This window comes from Sus scrofa, chromosome 6, assembly GCF_054392235.1.
Source record: "Sus scrofa isolate SSC_HxYL_T2T_F1_AM1 chromosome 6, Sscrofa_HxYL_maternal_Yorkshire_Landrace_v2.0, whole genome shotgun sequence".
Taxonomy (NCBI): Eukaryota; Metazoa; Chordata; class Mammalia; order Artiodactyla; family Suidae; genus Sus; species Sus scrofa.
This window is the reverse complement of record NC_139388.1, coordinates 153768976-153784713: the sequence shown is the minus strand read 5'-3', so window position 1 is coordinate 153784713 and position 15738 is coordinate 153768976. Positions and strand designations below refer to the sequence as shown.

The 15738-nt window shown below is 41.0% G+C and overlaps 1 protein-coding gene across 1 annotated transcript in view; it reads right to left on the bottom strand.

Moving 5' to 3' along the window:
- The window catches only part of LOC110261216 (uncharacterized), a 236979-nt gene that overhangs the window by 18911 nt on the left and 202330 nt on the right, over positions 1-15738 (bottom strand). The window contains exon 10 of the mRNA XM_084965718.1: positions 5895-5954. The gene's annotated coding sequence lies outside the window, so the exon portion shown is untranslated. The remainder of the gene's footprint in view (positions 1-5894; positions 5955-15738) is intronic.

The following is a 15738-nucleotide window of genomic DNA, read 5'->3' as shown; positions in this document are numbered from 1 at the left end:
TACATGAACGCGTCAGCATTAAAATGTAAGACATCAACTGCTCAGTGCACTGTCTCTAATGTCTAACATTTTCCTCCTTACGGTGTGAAATGCCCCCAAATTGTCATTAGCATGAGGGCATTTATGATCATTGCTCATCATAAATGCCCTCAAACTTTCCAATTACTCTGCCATATCTGACCTGTCACAGAAAGTCAAGAGAACTAAAAACAAGGATTGGAAATATTATGATATTTTGAAAGTGACAGTTTCTTTGGGGTTTGACTTTCTGAATTATCAGTTCCTCAGAATGGAGATTTTCTTCTTCATTTGGCACATTTATCAGCTGCAAACTCTTACATGACTATGTATAAATTAGCAATAAAGAAATCCCAAGCACACGGGATAGAAACTGACACATAGTAAGAAATTCAATAAAATACTCGATGAATGAATGAATGAATAATACTTATTTTCCTCAATCACTTTGCAAATGATATCAAACAAACTATGCTTACAAAAAGTTACAGCATCATTTAAAACAGATAAATGCTGAGCGTTCCTGAGGAGAGTAATCTCTTTCTATTTGTGCTTTTTTTTCTTTTTTTGTCTTTTGGGGCTGCACCCGTGGCATATGGAAGTTCCCAGACTAGGGGTCAAATAGGAGCTGCACCTGTTGGTCACAGCCACAGCCACAGCCACAGCAATGCGGGACCCAAGCCGTGTCTCCAACCTACACCACAGCTCACAGCAACGTTGGATCCCTGACCCACTGAGATGCCAGGGATTGAACATGTGTCCTCATGGATACTAGTTGGGTTTGTCGCCAATGAGCCACAATGGGAACTCCTCTATTTGTGCTTTCTAATCTCTCTCTTTATACTTCAAAATATAATAAACTTATGTTACAATAACATAATTATATAAAGATGTTGCACACACTTTTTCTTTCAATAAGGTATCATTTTCTTTATAATAATTGATTGAGCAAATATTTCCATTATTGCTGCACAAACAAACACTTTTTTTTTTTTGACTGCACCTATGGCATGAGGAAGCTCTTGGGCCAAGGATCAATCCTGAGCCACAGCCTTAACCTGAGCCACAGCAGTGACAACACCAAGTCCTTAACCACTAGGCCACCAGGGAACTCCACAAACTACAGCTTAAAACAGTATTAGAAATAGCTCTGCATTTTTATAAAAGCCTAATCTTCTCATAGGATGAAATAGGATTATTCTTTATCTTAAAATATCAGCTTCAGGGCTTCAAATTACCTTTAATATCTTCACTATGGATGGGAAGTAGATATTTAAGGAATTAATTCTTATAATTCGGGCAGGGAAGTAGTCATCACCCTTCCAGGTCAACAGTTTAGTTCAACAAACATTTCTTGAGTAGCTACTATGTACTGTGGTAAACAAAAATGAATGAAACTTAGTACCTGCCCTCAGAAACAAATTCTGTAGTGCTCCAGTGAAAATAAAATGGATGTGGCAACATATGCTACTCCCCCCTTATCCTCCGGGGATATGTCCCAAGACTCCCACTGATACTTGAAACCACAGTCACCTGCTTCTGTCATCCAACCATGACGATGTCAATGGCTGGATGTCAGAAGCAGACCATGCTGATGGCTGGGGCTCCGCGTAGGACGGAGTGGAAAGACATGAGATTTTTATCTCGCTACTCTGAATGGTGCCCAATTTAAAACTTATGAATTGTTTTACAGCGTTGTGTTAGTCTTCAGATACTCCAACAGATAATCAAAACAGAATTTTTTTTTAAGTATGAATTGTTTATTTCTGGAATTTCCCATTTAATATTTTCAGTCCATAGTTGACTATAGGTAACTGAAACCATAGCAAATGAAACCTCAGATAAGGGGGGGACTACTGTATCTTATTCAAATAAATAAGATATGTTGACAATAGCACGCCAAGGGGTGGGGAGAGGCAGTGGGAATGGACTGCACCAGATGCAAGCATTATCTGTAGAGGTGTTCAAAACCTGAACACATCTTAGGCTACGTATTATCACCATGCAGTTCCGCTGGGGGTGAAGAGTATTCCCCCCTCCCACCCACACGCCAAATTTCATGTCCTTCTCAGAACCTCAGAGTATGAGCTTATTTGGAAATAGGGTCATTGCAGATGTAATTAGTTAAAATGAGGACATATTGGAGTCCGGTAGGCTCTTAATCCCAAACTGGTGTCCTCATTTTCTTAATGGTTCCTTATTTCTCCACATGAAGAAGAAAAGAGGAAAAAAAGGGTAGGCTAAGACAAAGAGAGAGCACCACGGGGTGACAGGGGCAGAGAGTGGAGTGATGTATCTAGAAGACAAGGAATGTCAAGGAATGCCAGCAACTGCCTGAAGCTGGGAGAGAGGCAGGGACTAGATTCTCCCTCAGCATCTCCAGAGGGAACGCACCCTGCCAGCACCTTGATTTCAGACTTCTAGCCTCCAATACATTTCTCTTGTTTAAAGCCACCCAGTTTGTGGTACTTTGTCATGGCAGTGCTAGGAAACAATTACCATTCCCAAATTCTGTCCTCTTGGTACACCACTGAGTATTAATATTAGAACACGGTCACTTCTGAAGTGTGTATTTTGGATTATAATCAGTAGAATGATAGTCTGGAAGTAGAGAGAGAGACACACACACACACACATATATATACACTTTTTTTTGGGGGGGGGGCTTTTTAGGGCTGCATGTGTGGCATATGAAAGTTCCCAGGCTAGGGGTCGAATCAGAGCTACAGCCACTGGCATATGCCACCGTCACAGCAACATGGGATCTGAGCCGCATCTGCTGCCTACACGACAGCTCATGGCAAACCCGGATCCTTAATCCACTGAGCGAGGCCAGGGATGGAACCTGTGTCCTCAAGGATACTAGTTGGACTCGTTACCGCTGAGCCACAGCAGGAACTCCCTATATAAACATATTTCAATGCAGTGTGGTAATAGCTGAAATGAAGACACGCCTAGATCTGAGGACCACAAGGATGGCCAGATTCTAAGCTTTCTAGACCAATATATAGGGTATGTTCAGCAAAAAACATATAAATCCAATTTGGCTGCAACAGATTACTGTGCAAAGGAGAAGCAAAGAATGGAAAGCACGGTGAGGCTCTGCTCAGAGAAGGGCTTTAAAAGTGGGATTTATAAAAAAAAAAAAAAAAAGAAGGAGTTCCCTTTGTGGCTCAATGGTTAACAAATCCGACTAGGAACCATGAGGTTGCAGGTTCGATCCCTGCCCTTGCTCAGTGGGTTAAGGATCCGGCATTGCCATGAGCTGTGGTGTAGGTCACAGACGCAGCTCGGATCCTGCGTTGCTGTGGCTCTGGTATAGGCCGGTGGCTACAGCTCCGATTCGACACCTAGCCTGGGAACCTCCATATGCCACGGGAGCTGCCCAAGAAATGGCAAAAAGACACACACACACACACACACACACACACACACACACACACACACACAAAGTGGGTCTTATATGGTGCGCTGAACCCTCACTAATCAAAGCATATTCTGTGGATTAGTGGCACTGGCATTACTGGAAGCTTGTACAAAAATCACTGTGGGAAATACTGCCAAGTCCCTTATTACTCTCATTGTGGTCCTAGGACCAACAGCATCAGCATCCCCTGGGGGCCAATTAGAGACTCGGACTCGTCAGCTCCACCCCAGACCTATCAAGTCAGAGTCTACAGTCTAACAAGAAGCCCAGCTAATGTGTTTTGTACACTGACATTGAGAAGCACTATTCCAGGGGACAGTATGCCTCTACTGGGAGGAAATAAGTCGGGGAGAAGCTGGCTGAGGTGGGAGGCTGGGAAGAGGATGAAACACCAGGATGCTCTGAAGGAACAGCATGAGCAAGGCCAGGGGAATAGAGCAACCAAACAGCAGCCAACACTTACTGGACCGGGCACTGTTCTGTGCACTTTATGTGAACTTATCTTCCTATCTCCACAGTCCCTCTGGGTTTTTATCATGCCTGTTTTACAGAGGACAGGCACAGCATAGAGAGACGGATAACTAGGCCTATGTCACACAGCTGATAAACACTTGAGGGGGAGTTTGAATCTAGGAGTCCTCAGCATCCACTAAATATCTCAAGCCGTCATATCTTTGCACAGCAAATTCCCTCTACCTGGAATACTCTTCTTTTTAATTTTTTTTATTTTATTAAAGTATAGTTGATTTACCCTGTTATGTCAATTTCTGCTTTGCAGCACAGTGACCCAGTCATACAGATATATACATTCTTTTTCTCATATTATCTTCCATCACGTTCTATCCCAAGAGATTAGATACAGTTCCCTTGCTCTACAGTAGGACCTGATTGCTTATCCTGTGAAATCTAAAATATGGGTACCAATGAATCTCTCTACAAAACAGAAATGGAGTCACAGACATAGAGAGCAGACTTGTGGTTTGCCAAGGGTCGGGGGGAGGGAGTGGGATGGGCTGGGAGTTAGGGGTTAATAGGTGCAGACTATTACATTTAGAATACTCTTCTTTATCTGTTAAAATCTCATTCATTCTTCCAGACCCAGCTTGAAAGTCCCTTCCTCTGTGATCTGCCTCCCAGTTTTCCCAGTCACAGTAGTCACACACTCCCTGAGTCTCCTTCACATCTCCTTTATACCACAAGGATAGACGTTGTCTTGGTCTGGCTCCATTGGTGCTTGTCTCTTCCCTCCTAACCCCCAAATAGAATGTGATGTTTTGGGGGAGTAGAGGCATATCTCATTAAATTTTGGTCTTCCTAGTGCCAGGCTGGGTGCTTAATTCTTAGTAGAGACAAATCCATATTTATTAAAGATGGACTTGGGTGTCAAGTCTTGCTGCATCCTTAAACTTGAGAAAATTCCTGAACCCCTCTATCCTCAGGGATATCATCTATAAAACGGTGATGATGAAACCTACTCATGAGGCGGTGGTGATGATGAAGAGTTATGTGACAACGCCCACACAGTGCAAGGCACAGAGTAAGCACATGATTTTATTTTTTTAATATATGCCATTTATAATTATTATAAAATATTGGCTATATTTCCTGTGCTGTACAATATATTCTTGTACCTTATTTATTTTATGCATAGTAGTTTTGTACCTCTTAATTCCCTACCTCTATATCACCACTCCATCCTTCCCTCCACCCACTAATAACCACTAGCTTGTTCTCTGTATCTGTGAATCTGTCTCTTTTTTGTTATATTCACTACTTTGTTTTATTTTTATTTTATTTTATTTTTATTTTTAGTGCTGCCCCTGTAGCCTATGGAAGCTCCCAGGCTAGGGGTCAAATCAGAGCTGCACCTGCCAGCCTACACCACAGCCACAGCAACACTGGATCCAAGCCACATCTATGACCACACCACAGCTTACAGCCATGCCCTATCCTTAACCCACTGAGCAAGGCCAGGGATTGAACCCACATCCTCATGTTGTGTTCTAAACCCTCTGAGCCACGACAGGAACTCCAACTTTGTTTTATTTTTCAGATTCCACATATAAATTATAACATACAGTTTGCCTTTCTCTGTATAACATTTCACTAAGCATGATGCCCTCCAAGTCCACCTATGTTGCTGCAAATAGCAAAATTTCATTCTTTTTATGGCTGAGTAGTACTTCATTATATATATACACCACATCCTCTTTATCCATTTGCATTACAAATATCTTTTAAAGGAATAAAATAAATGAGTAAGGTGCCCTAGTGTAAAAAGCAAGTAGTGATAATAAAAGCTACCATTTATTAAGTAAGTGCTTGGTTCTATTTTAGGTAGAACTTGTATATTACCTCATCATTCTTCAAATACCATCTGCTATTATTTAATTATCATTTTCATTCATTAAGTAATTAAACTGAGGCCTATGCAGGTTAAGAAACTTACCTAAGGTCAAGCGGAGGGCCAGGTTGGACTCTGATTCAAGTGAGTTCCAAACCTTAGCTTCTGGAAAAAAACAAATAGCTGATGGGTACTTAGTGGTGTACAAACTCATTCAAATATCCCATCACTATATTTAACCTCTAGAGATAGTCATTCTGTCAAATTTGTGCCAAAACCTCAAAAAATATGAGCATTAAAAACAGAAACAATTATACGCCTGGAGTTTCCGTCGTGGCTCAGTGGTTAATGAACCCAACTAGTCCATGAGGACAAGGGTTCGATCCCTGGCTTTGCTCCATGGGTTAAGGATCCAGCATTGCTGTGAGCTGTGGTATCGGTTGCAGACACAGCTTGGACACGTGTTGCTGTGGCTGTGGTATAGGCCAGCAGCTGTAACTCCAATTCGATCCCTAGCCGGCGAACTTCCAGAGGCCATGGCTGGGGCCCTAAAAAGACAAAAGGCAAACAAAAAAAATTGACATACTCCTTAATACTAGAAAAATACAGCTGTCGGCGGTCACATGAGATTTGGCTGTTCTTCAGGAAGTATCAGCTGTGTTAATGAGAGGGTGTGAAACCTGTTTGTTGCTGTACTGCACTGTGTGTACCACCAAAACAGCCAGGAACAGCTTCCTGCATTCAGCGAGGTGTTTACACACAGGCAACTTAATAGGAATAAGAGCTATAACCAAAGTATGAGTGATACCCTTTTGATGTCGGCTACGTGGAGTCCTTCCTGTTACAGTAGCTGGATTTTTTTTTTTTTTTTTTTTGGAAAGGAGATTGGATTATAAAATTGGAAAGTGATTTTCTTTACTGTATGCTGTGTCTGATTCTGTTAGAAGGGAAATGAATTTAGATGTTTGAAAAAAAATCAAATTATTTATCTTCGTGTTCCCCAAAGTTTGCAAACTGCTGAGCAGTGTGATGCTTTGCCCTGCATTCTCCTCATTGAGTCTATCTGGGTAAATTAATTACAAGACAGTCCTTAGGAATTAAGTGTATTTTAAGTTCAGAGGCATCTGCTTAGAGACTTCTAATGCCAGTAAATAGTCCCTTTGGAAATGCACTCGTTAGTATGAGTGGTATAATTTTCATTTCCGCTGGCACCATGGCATATGACTTCTTCAGTTTCAGCTACCCTCTGATTGACCTGTCAAGGGCATAAACCACTCGGAGGGTGTTCCAGTACCATTTGTGCTTCTCTGGTAAGTATATGGGACCAGATTGATTTGCTCCATGTAAAGGAATAATTTAGTGGATAATTGTCTCTGGTTTTAATGTGACACATTATCTATATAAACACACACAGAGCCTGAACTTATAATAAGCTTACTGGGCAATAGAACAAAACAAAACATTTTCTTAGATAACAGATATTCCATATGTTCTGAGGACATGAATTAGGAAAAAATCTATGGTATGATTAATCCATTATGTAAAACGGAAGTGCATTTTTAAGTTGAATGCCAATAAGACGTTGGCAGGGGGTTAGTAGAGAGAAGGTGCTTAGAACACAGAGAACTGAAAATTACGTGTGAGAATTTTTTTCCCCTTCCTCTAAAAGGAGAATATGGTGAGTGCTATATATCACTTGATATTAACAAAGCCACTATGTTCCAATTTGGAAGAATTCTGCATCAGGGTGGCTCTAAGAGGGCTGCTTTCTCCCAGATTCTAACCAAGAGCAAAACCTGGCCAGGCAGCCATGATTCCATCAGCTATAAACACCATGGCACCAGTGGGCATCCTCCAGAAAGATGAGAAAGAGCCACTTGCCATCCACCCACCCCATCAACAATCTAATTCGGAAAGGTCAGGCATAGAGGGAAGAAAATCTCCGTCCTCTCAATAAAAGAGAAGCAAAAACTTAATTCAAATAATAGAATTTTCAAGTGCACATAGAACTGGCATTTGGTTACCCCAGAAGCATAGTTGACCCTGGGTAATAACATGAAATCAATCACATGTAATGGTACTAATGATAATAAAGGATCAATTACCCAGTGCTTTATTAGTGTTATAAAGCATGGTCATATGTTATATCATTTGGTCCTCACAACACTCCCATGAAGGAGGCTACATATGATGTCTGTTAAGAACACAGGCTTTGGAGTCCAGCCAATTAGGTTAATATTCTGGCCCCTCAATGTACTAGCTGCCTCACCTTGGAAACTTAACAGGAATCTGTCACAGGAGTAAATTAGATCATACAGGAAAAGCGTTTTCCCAGTACTTGGCTCAAGGCAGGATTGCAATAACTGGTAGTTGTTGTTGCTGTATCATTCAATGATTTCAATAATTTACTCTTTTTCGATCAAGAAATATATTTCTTGGGAGTTCCCATTGTGGCTCAGTGGAAACGAACCTGACTAGTATCCACGAGGATGTGGGTTCAATCCCTGGCCTCGCTCAGTGGGCTAAGGATCTGGCATTGCTGTGAGCTGTGGTGTAGGTCACAGACATAGCTGGAGTTCCGAGTTGTGGTGGTGTAGGATGGCAGCTGTTGCTCTGATTCGACTCCTAGCCTGGGAACTTCCATATGTCGCACCTAAGGCCCTAAAAACATAAAAGGAAAAAGAAAAGAAAAGAAAAAAAAAAGAAATATATTTCCTAAAATATGTCTTGAGAAGCAGTTTCTGAAACTTTTTAACTGTGTATAAGTATCAAATAAATGAATGGAAAAACTCTAGCACATAATCAATCAGGAAAAAAAATTGGAGCTCCTGTCATGGCTCAGTGGAAATGAAACTGAGTAGTATCCAGGAGGAGGCAGGTTCGATCCCTGGCCTCACTCAGTGGGTTAAGGATCTAGCATTGCCGTCAACTGTGGTGTAGTTCCCAGATACAGCTCGGGTCTGGTGTTGCTGTGGCTGTGGTGTAGGCCAGTGGCTACAGCTCCAATTCAACCCCTACCCTGGGAACTTCCATATGCCTTGGGTGCGGCCCTAAAAAAAAGTTAAAAAAAAAAATAAGGAAAAAAAATAATGCATTGGACGTTTGCAGCAATATGGATGGACCTAGAGATTATCATAGTAAGTGAAATAAGTCAGACAGGAAAAGACAAATATCATATGATATCACTTATATGTGGAATCTAAAAAAATGATACAAATGAACTTATTTACACAACAAAAACAGACTCAGACTTTGAAGATGAATTTATGGTTACCAAAGAGGAAAGGGATTGGGAGCTTGGGATTGGCATATGCACACTATTGTACATGGAATGGACGGTCAATGAGACCTGCTGTATAGCATAAGGCAGTCTACTCAATACTCTGTGATAACCTACATGGGAATGAATATGTGTATGTGTAACGGAATCACTTTGCGGTACAACAGAAATTAATGCAACATTGTAAATCAACTATACTTCAATAAAAAAATTTTAAAATGTATTATAAAGTATAATATTCATTCAGCAAACATTTATGTCTGACCTCTTACTGGGACCACAAGCCATTCTTAGGACATCTTAGTTAATCCTCCTAGTAATCTTGAGGTTAAGTATTATTCTCTTTTACAGATTCCAAAACTAACAGTCCAACAAATTAACTTCTATACAGGACATAGCAACTAAGTGACAAAGCTTGGAGTTAAAACCGGGCCTTTGATTCTAGGTCTAGTGCTCATTCTTGACAGCTTTGCTTCTTGACCCATGATTGGACAATCCTAGACAAACCACAGTATTGCCAGTAAGTCCTGCCTATTTCCCATGAATTGGCCCCACAGGATATGAGACACAAATTGCTTTCTAAATCCAATTCAGTTGGCTATTCAGCATGACTCCTAGATGTATCCGAGGGTTTCTTATCTGATACCATAATGTAAATGTTAATATAATTAATAAAGTTTTATTTACAATATGGCCCAAATCACAGCTTTCAATGGAAAAAAAAAAAATACAGAATCAAAGTGAACCTCTCCATGATCACCACCTCTCACATGCTCATTCTTTAATACCAGCCACTTCCTGCATACTACTAGCTGATTTAGGGGGAAAGGAGGAAAAGGATTTGGAAAGAAAAAAGGTTAGGAAAGGAAATCGCTCTCATTCAGAACTGAGAACACGTGATTAAAGCCTTTGGGAAAAGAATGGAACCACTGATCACCAACTCCAGCTCTGACTCAAAGCTTTGGGTAGGATACACTCTCCTATGGCCCATCTCATGGAAGTTTTGCATCCTCATGGAGAAAGTAGATTGCTGTACATTCAGGTAGAGCAAATGACTGGGAAGCAATGGATAAAAAACTACATTGTCATTCTTTCAGTGAGAGAGAGAAAGCAAGCATTTTCTACATGCCCTGCATATAGCAAACACTAAAAACATGTGTTTACCAAAAGTATTTAATTTTCCATTGCAGTGAACCAGATAAACCAATCTCTACCCTCAAGAAAGTTACAGTTCAGTTTGGAGAAAAGATAATAAACAAATAATTAACATGAATGATTATTTACCTCCAAGTACACTAAGTGCAGCAAAACAGAAGTATATTGTGTTGTGAGAGCAAATAATAGGGGATGGTATCTCAGACTGAGGCCATAAGGGAAGACTTCCCGGAGCAGAGGGCATTTGAGCTAAGAAGGGGGATCCTGATTTAAGCAGAGAGTAAGCACCAGGTCATTCCAGGCAGAAGAGCAGAAAACATTCTACTATGGCCTGTGAGGCCTGAAGACCCGCCTCTGTTTCCTTCATGACCTGTCTCAGCAGTCTCCACCCACCTCCCATCACTCTTCTTCCATCCCAGGACCTTCTCTCTCTCTCTCTCTCTCTCTCTCTCTCTCTCTCTCTCTCTCTCTCTCTTTTTTTTTTTTTTTTTGCCTTTTTAGGGCCACACCTGCAGCATATGGAAGTTCCCAGGCTAGGGGTCGAATCAGAGCTGCAGCTGCCAACCTACACCACAGCCACAGCAATGCGGGATCTGAGCACATCTGCAACCTATATCACAGCTCACGGCAATGTAGGATCCTTAACCCACTCAGCGAGGCCAGGGATCAAACCTGTGTCCTCATGGATACTAGTTAGGTTTGTTTCCGCTGAGCCACAATAGGAACTCCCTCTCTCTCTTTTTCAAACATGTCAAATTTGTTTCTGTCTCACGAGGCTTTGGCATTTGCTGTCCCCTCGACCTGGAATGCTCTTATCCAAGCTCTTCACACAGCTGATTCCCACATCTGGATTACAGTTCACAACTGCTTTTTCCAAGAAAATCCATCCACCATGTGGGATGCAGCTCTACCCCTCCACCCCTCCACCCCAACTCCACCAGTCACCCTTTACCTTATCACAATCTACCAGTTCCTTCATTGTCATTATCAGTGCTTGATGATCCTGTTACTTGTTTGTGTCTTTTTCTCCCAACTAGAAGGTAAGTTCCATAAGAACCAGAATCTGGGGTGCCTGATGCAGAGAAATCACTCAATAAAAACTGAATAAATGAATTCATATTTTTGAAGAATATTATGATGAAAGAGGATGTGGCATCTCTCAGGAACAGAAGGACCTGTGTGGTGAGAACATCGTTTAATGGCTTATTTGATATTAGTATTATTTCAAATATTTATATATGTACAACATATATAGAGCTAACAGCTCCTCGATCATATTTAATCAACTTGGCAGTATCACGCATGTCTTCGTAGACAGAGTGCACGTGTCTTGCTATTATAGCGGGCACTCCACCAACTTTTGGCTGATTGAAAAATAATTCTAGACTGTAAGGCCTTGCTATCTTTGCACATCAAATTTCAGCTTCAAAAGTGACTTCCTATCATTATATCAATAGACTCCTTGCTAACGAAGCCCAGCCCATTAAGTAGATATCTGACTTACCTGTCCTAAAGGAATGAACTCACTCCTTTACAGTTTGGTTCTGGGCTTTGGACAAGGCATGAAAGGTATCCCATGGTGAGTCGAATTGTATACAGTGTGCACTAAAGATTTATTAAAGGACTGGTGTAGGCTCCTCAAAGAGTAAAATTTGTTTTGTTTGCTTTCTACATTCTTGAGTCAAAGGCATTGTTTCCCAGCACTAACAGGTGATCTCTTCCAACCTTCCTGCTCCAGCCAACCCCCCTGGAAAGTGAGTGCTGGCGGGAAGGGACCGCCAGTTTAGTCATTAGGAGTAGCAGAGTGCAGAGGGGGCATTTCATCTGCAGGAAAACTTTCCCCCAGAGCAATTCCAGAGCTCCCTCACACACTGGCTTTGAAGCCCATGAGGTTTGAAAACAGAGCCTCCTAGGGGAATTTGACTGTAAAATAGCTCCCTGGGTCTCCAGGCCAGCTCTATGCTGCTGGGCCCTCCAGAGCAAGCCAATTGAGGAAGAATTGTCAGGGGTTTCTCAACCCTGAACATTCTATGCAGGCAAAACCACTTCATTTCTCTAAGAAGCCTGCCCGGAATCAATTATCAGATTGATCTGGGAGAAAAGAGACTGACAACCAACAGAATTTCAGGATTTTCACATTCAGGTCCAATAAAACAGATTTTTAATTACGGAGAAAACCGCATCTGATAGTCCTAGACTACTACGACTTAAGGTCAGGGAACATGTCTAAATTTTCTTGGTATTAATCAATTAGCACAGGTTCTGGAAAGTCATACTTGGATAAATATTAATGAATGATCATCAAAAATCTATCAATTTCCATAAGACTATGGTTTAAAAACAATCCAATCTCACTAATTTAATATCCTTCTAAACAGGTCTATTATATTGAGGAAAAAATTACGTCTGTAAGAGATCTTGTCTTTACCAAGCTTCCGCAATTAGTGCCTTTTGACATTGTTGTGAAGAATTTAAAAAAAATTAATCACCAAGCTCTTCACACAGCTGATTCCCACATCTGGATGGGTACGTTTGTTGGGTTCTTTGGTTGCCAGCAAAATAAACGCATTCTGGTTAACTTTAGTAGAGAAAGAATACATCGGAAAGATACAGCTGTATGGAGAACCCACCGCATGGCTGAAGACAGGTGCAGGTTTGGAAAATAAAAGGCAGCTCTAGAGTCTCCATAGCAAAGAGATACACTGCCCCAGTCTGGGTCATGAGCCCCCCACCCCCATGGCTAAAGGAGAGAAGGGAAACTTGATTTACATCCCCCTCAACGCTCCACACACTGGGGAAAAGAGAATGCCCAAAATAGACATGGGGAAACCTTTATCAAAAAAGGGAACGCCATGAGGCTGAAAACCCACAGATGTCCATGACAGTGGATGAAGAAGGGGAGAAAGGAATGAACATTCTTGAGCACCTGTATATACCAAGCGCACACTGTGTGAATTACGTTACACAAGTGTCTCACTTCATCCTGAACTATTCTGAGAGATAGGCATTGTATCTCCACTTCGCAGATGAAGAAATTGTGGCACAGAGAAGGTAAAGGACTTGCTGAGTACCATTCATCTAATAAGCATTAGAGTGAAGATTTGGATCTAGGTTTATCTGGTACCTGCACTATACAGTGTGTCCTGCGTTTAAATAACAATTATCCATGGCTTATTGTCAAAATAACAATTATCCATGGCTTACTGTCAATCCTGAGGGGATATACTGAATGGGGTTCTAGAAAGGCTGATCTTTCCAGGAGAAAATTTAATGCCTTATTGACCGATTTGGTTGGTGAAATAAAGTACATCAGCAAAGGTACAGTCAAGGAAAGAGCCCAGGACTGAGAACGGAAGAGAGGTGTTCAAGTCCTGGTTTTACCACTTTGTCATTGTGTAACCTTGGGTAAGTATCTGAGCTATGAGTTCCTTAGCTAAAAAAGGAGGCTAATAGTACCTAACAATTACCTTCTAAGAGGAAACAAAAGCACCAGCTTTGGCATTTCTAACAAGTCCCTTAACCTCTTTAGCCTTGCTTGTTTCATGAAAAATAATGATAATATCTATAACATTGGATTATTACAACAATTAAATGAGGATTTCCCACTGTAGCACAGTGGGTTAATAGATCTAGCTTATGTCTGTGGCATTGCTGATTCAATCCCTGGTCCATCACAGTGGGTTTAGGATCTGGCATTGCCACAAATATATATATTTTGCTCTTTAGGGCCGCACCCACAGCATATGGAGGTTCCCGGGCTAGAGGTCGAATCAGAGCTACAGCTGCTGGCCTACACCACAGCCATAGCAACGCTGGACCTTGAGCCACTGAGCAAGGCCAGAGATTGAACCCGCAACCTCATGGTTCCTGGTTGGATTCATTTCTGCTGCACCACAACGGGAACTCCTCCAGTATAGATAAATTCTTGAGCACAAGGTAAATGTTCAATAAATATTATTCTCTTTTCCACTCACGTAATTCTCATGAAGATCAAGAAAGATAATATATGTGAAAATGCTCTAAGAGCTGTGACATGCTATCAAAACTGCAAATGACATTGTTAGGCAGAAAAAAATTTAAATCAAACTATCATTTTTCATAGTCTGGAAATGAAAGGAAGAATATTCATTTGAATAGAAATTAATATCTGGTAGGGACAAATATGGGGTGTGGCTAGCTGTTTACTAAAACCCATCTTCTCTTCCTCTTGGTACTTAGCTAAACATGCCATTGCCAGCATTTCCTGCAGTTAGGAGCGGCCAAGCGACTGGGTTCAGGTCAAATGAACACGAGCATAAGTTTAGTCCATAAAAATCTCTAAGCACCATCCTTCATATGCTCTTCTCTAGCACATGATTAAGCACGCAGAGCCACAAGATAGAAGGAGCCTGGGTCTCTAAATCCCTCTTTGGAGGAAAGCTGATCACTGATGACAGACCTACATTTTAAATTTTACATAAGCAAAAAATAAGTGTCTACGTGGTAAACTACTGAGTTTTTGGCATTATTTACAGGTTTTTAACAGCCAGCCTTACATTAACTCATGGATTCTCAACTTCAGAAGTATTGAAAACTGGGGCTGGATAGTTCTTTGCTGCCAGAGTGGGGTTGAGGTTATCCTGTGCATTGTAGGATGTTCAACAGAATCCTGGGTTTCTACCCACCAGATGTTAGCAGTATCCCCCCTCCCTCTGACAGGCAAAAGGACAAATTTCCCCTGGGGATCAAAAGAATCTTGGTTGAGAACACTGCCTTAATTATACTTTGAAATTAATTCACTTTTTTAAAAAACTGATCTCTACAAGATTGGGATAGAAGGAAAACTCTCCCTAAAGGTAGTAGAAAAATAGCTAAGGAGCCTAGACTCCAGATGAAAACTGTGACCATAAGCAAATTTGTTGGATTCTGAGGATAAAAATTCCTAAATAAAATGACTTCCCAAACCTGCTGGTTCTCTACACTTGGGTCAGAGGCCCCATAATCAAAGACAACACCCTACACTTCAGGCTACCCTGAGATCTATTTTTCAATGTAGGTTTATTCCTGTTCTTGGTAATGGCCCTGAAAGAGAAGTGTCTTGGTCTTTCATCAGAGTTACATTCTCCTGCTTGTCCTCAGTGTATAGGAATATAATGATTTCATAGTGTAGATGGTTTAACATAAAAATCCTCCCTCTGCACAGCTTTCAGAAATCATTTTGGTGGAGTAAAAGCCAAGTAGCAATATATGAGCACATTCTCTTAAACATTTTATTCATCACTCTAAAAAAAACTCATAATGCAAAATTTTTCAACTTATAAAATGTCCACAAGATAAATTTTTTTTCACTTTCTCTTTTTTTTCCCCATTTCAAAAGGTTTCTTTTCTTTACCGCCACGCTAAGAATATATTAGAGAACCCACAAAAGTCGGCTAATCAGATTATATTTTGGTATTATCCTATAACAATTATTTGAACAGGTATTTATTTCCTTCTCAGCTTTGGTGAGTACAACACATTCACATGAAAAATACA